We start from the raw sequence: 14,503 nt of genomic DNA, 5'->3' as shown, positions 1-14,503 counted from the left end.
CTTCTACAAAACAGTAACGTTGAGATGAATTTTTTCTTCTAGAAACAAATTAACGGTGAGTTAATGTTTTCTTTTTTTCTTAAAAAAGGTGCCTGTGAGACTTTTTTAAGAAAAAAGTTTCAGGTAGACTTTTTTAAAGAAAAAAGTGTCTGTGAGACTTTTCTAGAAAAATGTGCAAGTGAGACTTTTTTCTAGAAAAAAATGTCTGTGAATTTTTTTTAAAAATGTGCTTGAGAGACTTTTTCCAAAAAAGTGTCAGTGAGCGTTTTTTTTTTTAGAAAAAAGTTTCGGTGAGACTTTTTTCACAAAAATGTCGGTGAGATTTTTTTTCAAAACAGTGTCGGTGAGATTTTTTTCCAGAAAAGTGTCGGTGAGATTTTTTCCAGAAAAAAGTGCCTGCAAGACTTTTTTCCAAAAAAATGTTCGTGAGGCCGGGTCAGTGAGATTTTTTTCTAGAAAAAGTGTCTGTACCAATTTTAAAAAAAAAAAAGTGTCTGTGAGACTTTTTCTTGCAAAAAGTGTCTGTGAGACTTTTTTCTAGCAAAAAGTGTCTGTGACATTTTTTTCCACAAAAAAGTGTTTGTGAGACGATTTTCCACAAAAAAAGTGTCTGTGATAATTTTTCTAGAAAAAATGTCTGTGAGTCCTTTTTCCAGAAAAAAGTGTCTGTGAAACTTTTTTCTAGAAAAACGTGTCTGTGATACATTTTTTTTTGGAAAAAAAGTGTCTGTGAGACTTTTTTCTAGCAAAAAGTGTCTGTGAGACATTTTTCCAGAAAAAAGTGTCTGTGAGACTTTTCTCCAGAAAAAAGTGTCTGTGAGACTTTTCTCCAGAAAAAAGTGTCTTCCAGAAAAAAGTTTCTTCCAGTTTTTTCCAGAAAAAATGTCTGTAAGACTTTTTTCCAGAAAAAAGTGTCCGTAAGACTTTTTTCCAGAAAAAAGTGTCTGTGAGACTTTTTTCCACAAAAAAGTGTCTGTGAGACTTTTTTCTAGTAAAAAGTGTCTGCGACACTTTTTTCACCAAAAAGTGTCTGTGAGACGTTTTTCCAGAAAAAAGTGTCCGTGAGACTTTTTTTCACAAAAAAGTGTCTGTGAGACTTTTTTCCAGAAAAAAGTGTCTGTGATACTTTTTCTAGAAAAATGTCTGTGAGTCTTTTTTTCCAGAAAAAAGTGTCTGTGAGCCTTTTTTTCACAAAAAAGTGTCTGTGAGACTTTTTTCCAGAAAAAAGTGTCGGTGAGACTTTTTTCCAGAAAAAGTGTCTGTGAGACTTTTTTCCAGAAAAAATGTCTGTGAGTCTTATTTCCAGAAAAAAGTGTCTGTGAGTCTTATTTCCAGAAAAAAGTGTCTGTGAGACTTTTTTCCAGGAAAAAGTGTCTGTGAGACTTTTTTCCAGAAAAAAAGTTTCTGTGAGACTTTTTTCCAGAAAAAAGTGTCTGTGAGACTTTTTTCCAGAAAAAAGTTTCTGTGAGACTTTTTTCCAGAAAAAAGTTTCTGTGAGACTTTTTTCCACCAAAAAGTGTCTGTGAGACATTTTTTCCACAAAAAAAGTGTCTGTGAGACTTTTTTCCACAAAAAAGTGTTTGTGAGATTTTTTTTCCACAAAAAAGTGTCTGTGAGACTTTTTTCCACAAAAAAGTGTCTGTGATAATTTTTCTAGAAAAAATGTCTGTGAGTCTTTTTTCCAGAAAAAAGTGTCTGTGAAACTTTTTTCTAGAAAAACGTGTCTGTGATACTTTTTTTTTTTTGGAAAACAGTGTCTGTAAGACTTTTTTCCAGAAAAAGTGTCTGTAAGACTTTTTTCCACAAAAAAGTGTCTGCGAGTCTTTTTTCCAGAAAAAAGTGTTTGTGAGACTTTTTTCTAGAAAAACGAGTCTGTGATACTTTGTTTTGGAAAAAATGTCTGTGAGTCTTATTTCCAGAAAAAAGTTTCTGTGAGACTTTTTTCCAGAAAAAAGTGTCTGTGAGACTTTTTTCCACAAAAAAGTTTCCGTGAGACTTTTTTCCAGAAAAAAGCGTCTGTGAGACTTTTTTCCACAAAAAAGTGTCTGTGAGACTTTTTTCTAACAAATAGTGTCTGCGACACTTTTTTCCACCAAAAAGTGTCTGTGAGACTTTTTTTCCACAAAAAAGTGTCTGTGAGACTTTTTTCCAGAAAAAAGTGTCTGTGATACTTTTTCTAGAAAAAATGTCTGTGAGTCTTTTTTCCAGAAAAAAAGTGTTTGTGAGACTTTTCTAGAAAAACGTGTCTGTGAATCTTATTTCCAGTAAAAAGTGTCTGTGAGACTTTTTTCCAGAAAAGAAGTGTCTGTGAGACTTTTTTCCAGAAAAGAAGTGTCTGTGAGACTTTTTTCCAGAAAAAGTGTCTGTGAGACTTTTTTCCACAAAAAAGTGTCTGTGAGACTTTTTTCCAGAAAAAGTGTCTGTGAGACTTTTTTCCTGAAAAAAATTTCTGTGAGTCTTATTTCCAGAAAAAAGTGTCTGTGAGACTTTTTTCCAGAAAAAAATATTGGCTGTGAGTCTTATTTCCAGCAAAAAAGTGTCTGTGAGACCTTTTTTCTACAAAAAAAGTGTCTGTGATACTTTTTCTAGAAAAAATGTATGTGAGTCTTTTTTCCAGAAACAAGTGTCTGTGAGACTTTTTCCAGGAAAAAGTGTCTGTGAGATTTTTTGCCAGAAAAAGTGTCTGTGAGACTTCTTCCAGAAAAAAGTGTCTGTGAGATTTTTTTCCAGAAAAAGTGTCTGTGAGAGTTTTTTCCACAAAAAAGTGTCTGTGAGACGTTTTTCCACAAAAAAGTGTCTGCGATACTTTTTCTAGAAAAAAGTGTCTGTGATACTCTTTTCTAGAAAAAAATGTCAGTGAGACTTTTTTCTAGAAAAAAGTGTTTGTGAGACTTTTTTTCCAAACAAGTTTCTGTGAGACTATTTTCCCGAAAAAAGTGCCTGTTAGACCTTTTTCCCAAAAAAGTGTCTGTGAGACTTTTTTTCCAGAAAAAAGGATCTGTTAGACTTTTTTCCAGACAAAAGGGTCCGTGATATTTTTTCCATAAAAAAGCGTCTGTGAGACTTTTTTTATGAAAGTGTTTGTGAGATCTTTTCCAAAAAATGTCTGTGAAACTTTATAAAAAAATATCGGAGAGATTTTTTTCCAAAAACAGTGTCGTTGAAACTTTAAAAAAAAAATAGTGTCGGTGAAACTTTTTTCCAGAAAAAAGTGTCTGTAAGATATTTGTCCAGAAAAAAGTGTCAGTAAGACTTTTTTCCAGACAAAAGTGCATGTGAGACTTTTTTCCAGACAAAAGTGTTTGTCAGACTTTTCTTCCAAAAAAGTTTCTGTGAGGCTTTTTTTCCAGGAAAAAGTGCCTGTGATACTTTTTTCCCCAAAAAAAGTGTTTGTGAGACTTTTTTCTAGAAAACAGTGTCTGTGAGACTTTTTTCTACAAAAAAGTGTCTGTGATACTTTTTTCTAGAAAAAATGTATGTGAGACTTTTTTCCAGAAAAAGTGTCTGTGATACTCTTTTCTAGAAAAAAGTGTCTGTGAGACTTTTTCCATAAAAAAGTGTCTGTGAGGCTTTTTCCCAGAAAAAAATTTGTCTGTGAGACTTTTTTTTCTACAAAAAAAGTGTCTGTGATACTCTTTTCTAGAAAAAAGTGTCTGTGAGACTTTTTCCGTAAAAAAGTGTCGGTGAGATTTTTTTACGGAAAAAAAGTGTCTGTGAGACATTTTTTCGTCAACTTTTGCCAGCTATAGGTCTTACATACTACGTTTTTTTTTGAGAATTTTCTTACACACTTTTATTCTCCATTGTTTGTTTAAATTTCTCCATCCCATACGATTTCACTCATAACCTTGAGCTTCAAAATGTTTGTTGGCCTTCTCCAAACTGTTCCCACTGGAAGTTACCACGTAATCAGGACCACCATACTGCCTTCCATTCTTACATCCCACCCACCCACACAGTCAGTATCTTCAGCCATTATTCCCGGTGTTTATGAAACTGGCGCGTGTTTTTGATTTGATTTTTTGTTTTTTTTTTTTTCCAAACCGTATTCTTTTTTACAATATGCTTTTCAGGATACCAATGTGTGTGGGCGTGTATGCGGGTGTGGGTGAGTCTAAGGATGTGTACGATTATGTGTGTGTTGTCTTATCATTAAGGTACACACTGGGATGCTGCGTGGTGTTGTTGGTTGTTGTTGTTTTTTAGCTGCCTTTAACTTCTGCTGCTCCACATTCCAATTGAAATGCATAGAAGAGTATCCTGAATTTGTTTGACTGCGAATGAGCTGTTTGTAAAGCTACTGCTGCTGATGGTGCTCAACAGATACCTAAGATATTTCAAGGATGCTAAAGGTCAACAAAAGGACATTGATGCTTACGCGTCATTTTTTTCTGTTTTAACGTTTTTTGTTTCATTTTCATCTGCTTTACTGCTTAAGCAATTGGATTGGCTTGTTTGCTTCGAGGTAGTCCTTTGTAGTCCTTGACAAGCGTCGCATAATGGGGGAAGGCATGGGTAATGTCGCGGGGTGTTAAACTCTCGCATATAAAAGTTATTTTGAGATTTACTTAGGACACGTGTCCTCATAAACAATCATTCCCCCATCCCCACCTCGTCGGTGGCCGCCCCAAAAATTGGATAACAAAAGTAGATGGCTGACATTTAAGTTTAAATTATTGTTGTAATCATTTCACATTTACAAAAGAGGCTTATGATGTTCCAAAGACCTTTCCAGTTGATGGGGATCCTGAATGTGGGAAGCTCGAGGGGCGACATCTTCAAGTTAGAAAACCATTTTAATGGGATTTACTAATCTATAGGAAAAATCGTAAAAAAATCAAATAAAATGAATGATTCTTATAAATCGATCATTGGTATTAGCTGCTCAATGTCATTTCATATGAGCTCAGGAATGTTCAAAGAGAAATTAGTGAACACTTTCCGACTTTATTTCAAGAAAAAAGTTTCATAGACTCTTTTTTCTGGAAAAAAACCCCACCGACACTTTTTTCTGGAAAAAAGCCCCACCGACACTTTTTCCCACAAAAAAGTTCCCACCGACACTTTTTCCCACAAAAAAGTCACACCGACACTTTTTTTCTGGAAAAAAGCCCCACCGACACCTTTTCCCACTTTTTTCTAGGAAAAAAGTGGCGCAGAGACCTCACCTGCACTTGTTTCTGGAAAAAAGTCTCTCCCACCCATTTTTCTAGAAAAAAGGGTCTATGAGACCTTTCCAGAAAAAAATGGTCTATGAGACTTTTTTCCAGAAAAAAAGGGTCTGTGAAACTTTTTTCCAGAAAAAAGGGTCTGTGAAACTTTTTTCCAGAAAAAAGGGTCTGTGAGACTTTCTTCCAGAAAAAGGGTCTATGAGACTTTTTTCCAGAAAAAAGGGTTTGTGAGACTTTTTTTTCAGAAAAAAGAGTCTATGAGACTTTTTTCTAGAAAAAAGTGTCTGTGAGACTTTATTCCAGAAAAAAGTGTCTGTGAGACTTTTTCCAAGAAAAAAATGTCAGTGAGACTTTTTTCTAGAAAAAGGGTCTGTGCAACTTTTTTCCAGAAAAAAGTGCCTGTGAGATTTTTTCCAGAAAAAAGTGTATGTGAGACTTTTTTAAGAACAAAGGGTCTCTGAGGTATTTTTCACGAAAAGAGTCTATGAGACTTTTTCCAGAAACAAGTGTCGGTGAGACTTTTTTTCAAGCAAAAAGGGTCTGTTATTTCTTTTTCCAAAAAAATATCTGTGAGACTTTTTCTAGAAAAAAAGTGTCAGTGAAATTTTTTCCCGAAAAAAGTTTCGGTGAGACTTTTTTCGAAAAAAGAGGGTCTGATACTTTTTTCTAGAAAAAATGATCAGTGATACTTTTTTCCAGAAACGAGTGTAGGTGTGAGTCTCTGCGACACTTCTATGATACTTTTTTTTTAAGAATAAAGTTTCTGTGAGACTTTTTTCCAGAAAAAAGTGCCTGTGAGACTTTTTTCCAGAAAATGTGTCGATTAGACTTTGTAACGATCGGTTTTTCCGGCCTCAGCTGGGGTAATACTTTCAGAGGCCGGGGTACGTCACAGATAGGTATTCTAGTGACTGAGATAAGGAGAAGGCACGGGTATTACGGTCTTTTTGTGTTACAGAGTTAAGAATTTGGTATGAGAGGATGGTTGTGGCAGTTGTATAGAGCCCTTCTGGCTGTGTGGAGAGGTGAACACTACTATATACGTCTTTGGCTGTGTGAGACAGAAGGTACTGGAAAGGCGGATTGTGGGTCTCTGGACGTGTTTAGAGAGATCGCACCTCCCTACCCGAGAATAGAAAAACAACGTGGAAGTGGAGGAATACGTGGTCGTACACCTCTAGCTGAAGAATAGGAGGAATACGTGATCGTACACCTCAAGCTGAAGAATAGGAGGATCACATGAATAGAGTGATCGCACACCTCTAGCGGTGGAACAGGCGAAGATGACGAAAGGAGAACACATGGCTAAAGTGATCGCACACCTCTAGATGAGGAATAGGATAGAAGGAGGAAGAATAGGAGGATCACATGAATAGAGTGATCGCACACCTCTAGCGGTGGAACAGGCGAGGATGAGGAAAAAGAGAACACGTGGCTAAAGTGATCGCACACCTCTAGATGAGTAATAGGATAGAAGGAGGAAAATATAGGAACACGTGGCCAGAGTGATCGCACATCTCTAGCTGAGGAATAGGAAAAGATGAGAAAAAGGAGAACCGTGGATAGAGGGAATGCACGCCTAGAGTTGGTCGCACACCTCTAGCTGAAGAGTTGGAGGATCACATGAATAGAGTGATTGCACACCTCTAGCGGTGGAACAGGCGAGGATGAGGAAAGGAAAACACGTGGCTAAAGTGATCGCAAACCTCTAGATGAGGAATAGGATAGAAGGAGGAAGAATAGGAGGATCACATGAATAGAGTGATCGCACACCTCTAGCGGTGGAACAGGCGAGGATGAGGAAAAAGAGAACACGTGGCTAAAGTGATCGCACACCTCTAGATGAGGAATAGGATAGAAGGAGGAAAATATAGGAACACGTGGCCAGAGTGATCGCACATCTCTAGCTGAGGAATAGGAAAAGATGAGAAAAAGGAGAATCGTGGATAGAGTGAATGCACGCCTAGAGTTGGTCGCACACACCTAGCTGAAGAGTTGGAGGATCACATGAATAGAGTGATCGCACACCTCTAGCTGTTGAATAGGAAAGGATGTGGGAGAGGATAACACGGGGTTAGAGTGATCGCACATCTCTAGCTGAGGAATAGGAAAGGATGAGGACAAGAACAACACGCGGCTAGAGCCCCCGTGGTGCAATGGTTAGCATGCCCGCCTTGCATACACAAGGTCGTGGGTTCGATTCCTGCTTCGACCGAACACCAAAAAGTTTTTCAGCGGTGGATTATCCCACCTCAGTAATGCTGGTGACATTTCTGAGGGTTTCAAAGCTTCTCTAAGTGGTTTCACTGCAATGTGGAACGCCGTTCGGACTCGGCTATAAAAAGGAGGTCCCTTGTCATTGAGCTTAACATGGAATCGGGCAGCACTCAGTGATAAGAGAGAAGTTCACCAATGTGGTATCACAATGGACTGAATAGTCTAAGTGAGCCTGATACATCGGACTGCCACCTAACCTAACCTAGAGTGATCGCACACATCTAGCTGAGGGATAAGAGAGAATGAGGAAAAGGAGAGCATGCGGCTGGAGTGATCGCACAACTCTACCTGAGGAATAAGAAAGGATTAGGAAAAGTAGAATCGTGGATAAAGTGATCGCACATCTCTAGCTGAGGAATAGAAAAGGATGAGGAAAAGAAAGAACAGTAAGAACACGTGGCTAGAGTGGTCGCACACCTTCAGCTGAGTGATAGAAGATAATAAGGAAATCGAGAACACGTGGCTAGAGTGATCGCACACCTCTAGCTGTGGAATAGGATAGAAGGAGGAAAATAGAGGAACACGTGGCTAGAGTGAACGCACGCCTCCAGTTGAGGAATAGGAAAATGGAGGAGCTCGTGGCTAGAGTGATCGCACACCTTTAGCTGTGGAATAGGAAAGGATGAGGAAAAGGAAAAGGAAGCTGGATTATTTACCTTACTTTCGTTCCCCTCTCCAATATTATACAATTCCAAGATATTTTTACTAAGATGCTCACTTACCTCGTTGGTGTTACCTCCTTGACTGCTGCTGACCGACCCTTCATGCCTTTTACACTTTTCCTCAGCATCCGTAATAGGTGATGCCTATTATTTACGTAACCTGTCGTAGTCTTATCTTATTTCAAATGCACTTTTATAACTAAAATTTTAGTTCATTATTATTAAATATTCACCATTATTATATGTTGTGGCTGGAAACGAGAGCCTCCGATTTCCAGCTTCACAACTTCTTTCCAGAAAAAAGTGCCTTTGAGACATTTTTAGAAAAAATATCAGTGAGACGTTTTTCCAGAAAAAGTTTCTGTGAGACGTCTTGCCACGTGTTTGTGATAGTTGTTTTTTCCAGAAGAAATAGGCTTATTTCTAGAAAAAAGATCTGTTAGTAGTCTTTCGAGAAAAAAAAGTGTCAATGAGACTATTTTCCAGAAAAACGTGTCTGTGAGACCTTTTTCCAGAAAAAGGTATCGGTGAGACTTGTACACTGATTTATTCCTATAGTAAATTTGGTGTTGACCTTTTTTATTGTAAAAATTAAAAAAATGAGTCTCATGACGTCCAGATCAAAATTAATTCTTTTTTTTTTCAAATAAATATTAAAATCTAAATGCTGATCATAACAGATAACAGTGAGGATGTCCTTCTACAATGGAAAAGCACAAGAAGAAATCAACAACATCAATTATTAGGGAAAAGCAATTAAAAAGCAAAACTCAAAGATTAGTTGAAATGTAAAAGAAAATATTCTATAGAATTTCATTAAAAAATACCATTTACACAAGCTCAAGCTATTTCTATAAAATAAAACTGATTCTTCATATTTCGTTTTAAAGTCAATTTGAAATTCCAAATGACAAGGTCAACAACAATGACACTGGCCGGCCATACGCTATAAAAATACCACTACCACACATACATAGGACCAATGAAAGTACATTCTCTACCGTTTTACCATTTAAATACACACATATTCATGAGTAGGTGTGTGAGTGTGTGTGTGTGTGGGTGATGAAAGTGTAATGAAATAAAAATCACCAAGAATAACGTAACCATCACACACAGGCTAATGCATTTACAAATGGGAGGTAAACCAATAGAGCAGTCTACCTACCATACATACAACACAAAATACCGAAGAGGGCAATGGCAAACCTTAAACTTGAACTGTTCTACTACCCAAGTGAACAGAAAAAGAGGGATTTGGGTGATTGTAATAACAATGATGATGACGATGACGATGGTGATGATGGCTCACAACACGAGCCATTCATAAAAAAGCTTTTCGACTAAAGAGCAAATGTGAGAAAATGACACAGAGAGAGAGAGAGAGAGAGAGTGCACAAATAAATATAAACCTTGAAAGATTTTCAAGTGTAAATGTGAATGCGCTCATTCTCTCTCTCCTTGGAAAATTCCTTTGCTCTTGTATAGGTTCAGGGTAATCAAAGGTCGTTCGTACGTCAAACTCAGTTTGGTTGGTTGGTGAGTCCCAGCCTCTTACCTATCTTTATAAGAGGGTGGCGGTAAGGTTTCACAATCATAGAATGGCCTTCGTAGGCATAAAAGCTTTGGTTCATCATTGAATTGAAGGTTATTCGTGTTGTTGTTTTAAGAAATGTTTGTACATACGTAGGTTCTTATGTGAGTGTGTGTGTGTGACATTGTGTCCAAAAGGATTCAGTGGGGTAAAGTGAGAAGTCTTACATTTTATAGCCTTTATAAAAATGCCCTTTTATTTTTATCTTCTATGTTTAATCCTGCAGTAAAACAAAAAAAATAAATTTAATAAGATTGAAATTAAATTTAAATTAAATTTAATTTTCTCTTTTATTTCCCAAAAACAAAAAAAAAAATATTAAAATAACTTTTCTGCCGTTTCCTAGAAATGAGATTAAAACCCTAACCTTGATCGCGTGTATTAACCAATGCCACCATCAACACCAGGGACTTTAAGAAAATGACAATGCATTCGATTGACTGTAGTGGTTGGTGTGATTGCCTCTCGCGTTTTATCACAACGAACGCACTTGAACTTGATACCCGGTCCGGTTATGCGGTGGCGTTGACGCTTAATGTGGAAGCAACCAAAGCGTCCAATCATCCATCAGATTAATACAAAACAATAAGTGCATCGGCCGACGTGTGAATGAACGTGTTATGAGAACGCTTGGCATTTGGAATGCCAATGAAACGGTTAAAAATTCAAATTACAACAGTGACCTCATTGAATTGCGAGAAAGAGAAAGCTATTTAGCACTAATATTCCATTGAAATAGGACAACAATTCTAACTTTGTAGGGTAGGAAATAGAATTTTGACAAAATTTTTTATAGAAATAAAATTGTGACAAAATTTGCTATAGAAATAAAATGTTGACAAACTTTTCAATCGAAATAAAATTTTGACAAAATTTTCTATAGAAATAAAATTTTGACAAAAATTTTCTACAAAAATAAAATTTTAACAAAATTTTCTATAGAAATAAAATTTTGACAAAAATTTTCTACAAAAATAAAAATTTAACAAAATTTTCTATATAAATAAAATTTTGACAAAATTTTCTATAGAAATAACATTTTGACAAAATATTCTATAGAAATAAAATTTTGACAAAATTTTCTATAGAAATAAAATTTTGCAAATATTTTCTATATAAATAAAATTTTGCCAAAATTTTCTATATAAATAAAATTTTGCCAAAATTTTCTATATAAATAAAATGATGACACAAAATTTTCTGTATAAATAAAATTTTGCAAATATTTTCTATATAAATAACATTTTAACAAAATTTTCTACGGAAATAAAATTTTGACAAAATTTTCTATAGAAATAAAACTTTGACAAAATAGTCAATAGAAATAAAATTTTGACAAAATTTTCTATAGAAATAAAATATGGACCAAATATGCTGTAGATATAAAATTTTGACAAAATTTTATATAGAAATAAAATTTTTACAAAAATTTCTATAGAAATAAAATTGTGACAAAAATTTGCTATGGAAATAAACTTTTAACAAAATTTTCTTTAGAAATAAAATTTTGACAAAATTTTCAATAGAAATAAAATTTTGTCAAAAATTTTCTACAAAAATAAAATTTTGACAAAAATTTTCTACAAAAATAAAATTTTAACAAAATTTTCTGTAGAAATAAAATTTTAACAAAATTTTCTGTAAAAATAAAATTTTAACAAATTTTTTTGTAGAAATAAAATTTTGCAAATATTTTCTATATAAATAAAATTTTAACTAAATTTTCTATAGAAATAAAATTTTGACAAAATTTTCTAAAGAAATAAAATTTTGCAAATATTTTCTATATAAATACAATTTTAACAAAATTTTCTATGGAAATAAAAGTTTGACAACATATTCTATAGAAATAAAATTTTGACAAAATATTCTATAGAAATAAAATTTTGACAAAATTTTCTATAGAACTAAAATTTTGACAAAAATTTTCTACAAATATAAAATTTTAACAAAATTTTAAAATAAATAAAATTTTGCAAATATTTGCTATAAAAATAAAATTTTGACAACATTTTCTATAGAAATAAAATTTTGACAAAATATTCTACAGCAATCGCAAGCCAAATTTGGGGGTCCGTTTATATGGGGGCTATACGTAAAAGTGGACCGATAATGACCAATTTTTGCATGGTTATTAGAGACCATATACTAACACCATGTACCAAATTTCAGCCGTATCGGATGAAATTTTCTTCTCGTAGAGCAATCGCAAGCCAAATTTGGGGGTCCGTTTATAGGGGGGCTATACGTAAAAGTGGACCGATAATGACCAATTTTTGCATGGTTATTAGAGACCATATACTAACACCATGTACCAAATTTCAGCCGTATCGGATGAAATTTTCTTCTCGTAGAGCAATCGCAAGCCAAATTTGGGGGTCCGTTTATATGGGGGCTATACGTAAAATTTTGACAAAATTTTCTGTAGAAATAAAAGTTTGCAAATATTTTCTATATAAATAAAATCTTGACAAAATTTTCACAGCAATAAAACTTTGACAAAAATTTTCTATGGAAATAAAATTTTGGCAAAAATTTTCTACAAAAATAAAATTTTAACAAAATTTTATGTAGAAATAAAATTTTGCAAATATTTTCTATATAAATAAAATTTTGACAAAATTTTCTAAAGAAATAAAATTTTGACAAAATATTCTATAGAAATAAAATGTTGACAAAAATTTTCTACAAAAATAAAATTTTAACAAAATTTTCTGTAGAAATAAAATTTTGACAAAAACTTTTATAGAAATAAAATTGTGACAAAAATTTTCTACGGAAATAAAATTTTGGCAAAAATTTTCTACAAAAATAAAATTTTAACAAAATTTTCTGTAGAAATAAAATTTTGCAAAAATTTTCTTCAAAAATAAAATTTTTGACATAATTTTCTATAGAAGTAAAATTTTGACAAAATTTTCTATAGAAATAAAGTTTTGACAAAATATTCTATAGAAATAAAATTTTGACAAAATTTTCATTATTTTCTATAGAAATAAAATTTTGCAAATATTTTCTGTATAAATAAAATTTTGACAAAATATTCTATATAAATAAAATTTTGACAAAATTTTCTATATAAATAAAATTTTGACAAAATATTCTATAGAAATAAAATTTTGACAAAATTTTTGTATAGAAGTAAAATTTTGACAAAATAAAATTTTAACAAAATTTTCTGTAGAAATAAAATTTTGCAAATATTTTCTATATAAATACAATTTGACAAAATTTTATATAGGAAGAAAATTTTGACAAAATTTTCTATAGAAATAAAATTTTAGACAAAATTTTCTATAGAAATAAAATTTTGACAAAAATTTTCTACAAAAATAAAAATTTAACAAAATTTTCTATAGAAATAAAATTTTGCAAATATTTTCTATATAAATAAAATTTTGCAAAATTTTCTATAGAAATAACATTTTGAAAAAATATTCTATAGAAATAAAATTTTGACAAAATTTTATATAGAAATTAAATTTTGACAAAAATTTTTATAGAAATAAAACTGTGACAAAAATTTTCTATGGAAATAAAATTTTGGCAAAAATTTTCAACAAAACTTAAAATTTTAACAAAATTTTCTGTAGAAATAAAATTTTACAAATATTTTCTACAAAAATTAAATTTTTAACAAAATTTACTAAAGAAATAAAATTTTGACAAAATTTGCTATAGAAATAAAATTTTGTCAAAAATTTTCTATAAAAATAAAATTTTGACAAAAATTTTCTACAAAAATAAAATGTTAACAAAATTTTCTGTAAAAATAAAATTTTAACAAAATTTTCTGTAGAAATAAAATTTTGCAAATATTTTCTATATAAATAAAATTTCGCCAAAATTTTCTATACAAATAAAATTTTGACAAAATTTTCTGTAGAAATAAAATAAATATTTTTTATATAAATAAAATTTTAACAAAATTTTCTATAGAAAGAAAATTTTGACAAAATATTCTATAGAAAGAAAATTTTGACAAAATTTTCTACAGAAATAAAATTTTGACAAAATATTCTATAGAAATAAAATTTTGACAAAATTTTATATAGAAGTAAAATTTTGACAAAATTTTCTATAGAAATAAAATTTTGACAATATATTCTATAGAAATAAAATTTTGACAAAAATTTCTATAGAAATAAAATTTTGACAAAAATTTTCTACAAAAATAAAAATTTAACAACATTTTCTGTAGAAATAAAATTTTGCAAATATTTTCTATATAAATAAATTTTTGTCACAAGTTTACAAAATTTTTTTATAAAAATAAAATTTTAACAAAATTTTCTGTAGAAATAAAATTTTGCAAATATTTTCTATATAAATACAATTTTGACAATATTTTCTATAGAAATAAAATTTTGACAATATATTCTATAGAAATAAAATTTTGACAAAAATTTCTATAGAAATAAAATTTTGACAAAAATTTTCTACAAAAATAAAAATTTAACAACATTTTCTGTAGAAATAAAATTTTGCAAATATTTTCTATATAAGTAAAATTTTGACAAAATTTTCTATAGAAATAACATTTTGACAAAATTTTCTATAGAAATAAAATTTTGACAAAATATTCTATAGAAATAAAATTTTGACAAAAATTTTCTATAGAAATAAAATTTTTACAAAAATTTTTTATAGAAATAAAATTGTGACAAAAATGTTCTACAAACATAAAATTTTAACAAAATTTTCTACAAAAATAAATTTTTAACAAAATTTTCTGTAGAAATAAAATTTTAACAAAATTTTCTGTAGAAATAAAATTTTAACAAAATTTTCTGTAGAAA

This window comes from Haematobia irritans, chromosome 4, assembly GCF_050003625.1.
Source record: "Haematobia irritans isolate KBUSLIRL chromosome 4, ASM5000362v1, whole genome shotgun sequence".
Classification (NCBI taxonomy): domain Eukaryota; kingdom Metazoa; phylum Arthropoda; class Insecta; order Diptera; family Muscidae; genus Haematobia; species Haematobia irritans.
The sequence above is the reverse complement of the archived record's forward strand: the minus strand, read 5'-3'. Positions refer to the sequence as shown.